Below are 289 nucleotides of genomic sequence, written 5' to 3' on the forward strand. Positions count from 1 at the left end.
AGTGCTATGCATTAAATGTAGGGAATAAACATCATGAGTGGTGTGAACCAAAGAGTTGGAGGATTTATAGTAGGGGTGTGATCAATTTATCAATTAATCGATTTGTATTCTTACAATCCAACCAGATCGATCTGTCTGAGGCAAATCATTAACCAAATTGTCTTATACCATTATAAAAAAGTTTAAAAATGAAGTAAATTGACTATAACAATATTGGAAAATACCAATTTCCAGTTTTGATTCATTTTAACTGAAGTACTATATGTTATTTTAATACAATGTAAAAACA

This window comes from Oryzias melastigma, linkage group LG13 (genome assembly GCF_002922805.2).
Source record: "Oryzias melastigma strain HK-1 linkage group LG13, ASM292280v2, whole genome shotgun sequence".
NCBI lineage: Eukaryota > Metazoa > Chordata > Actinopteri > Beloniformes > Adrianichthyidae > Oryzias > Oryzias melastigma.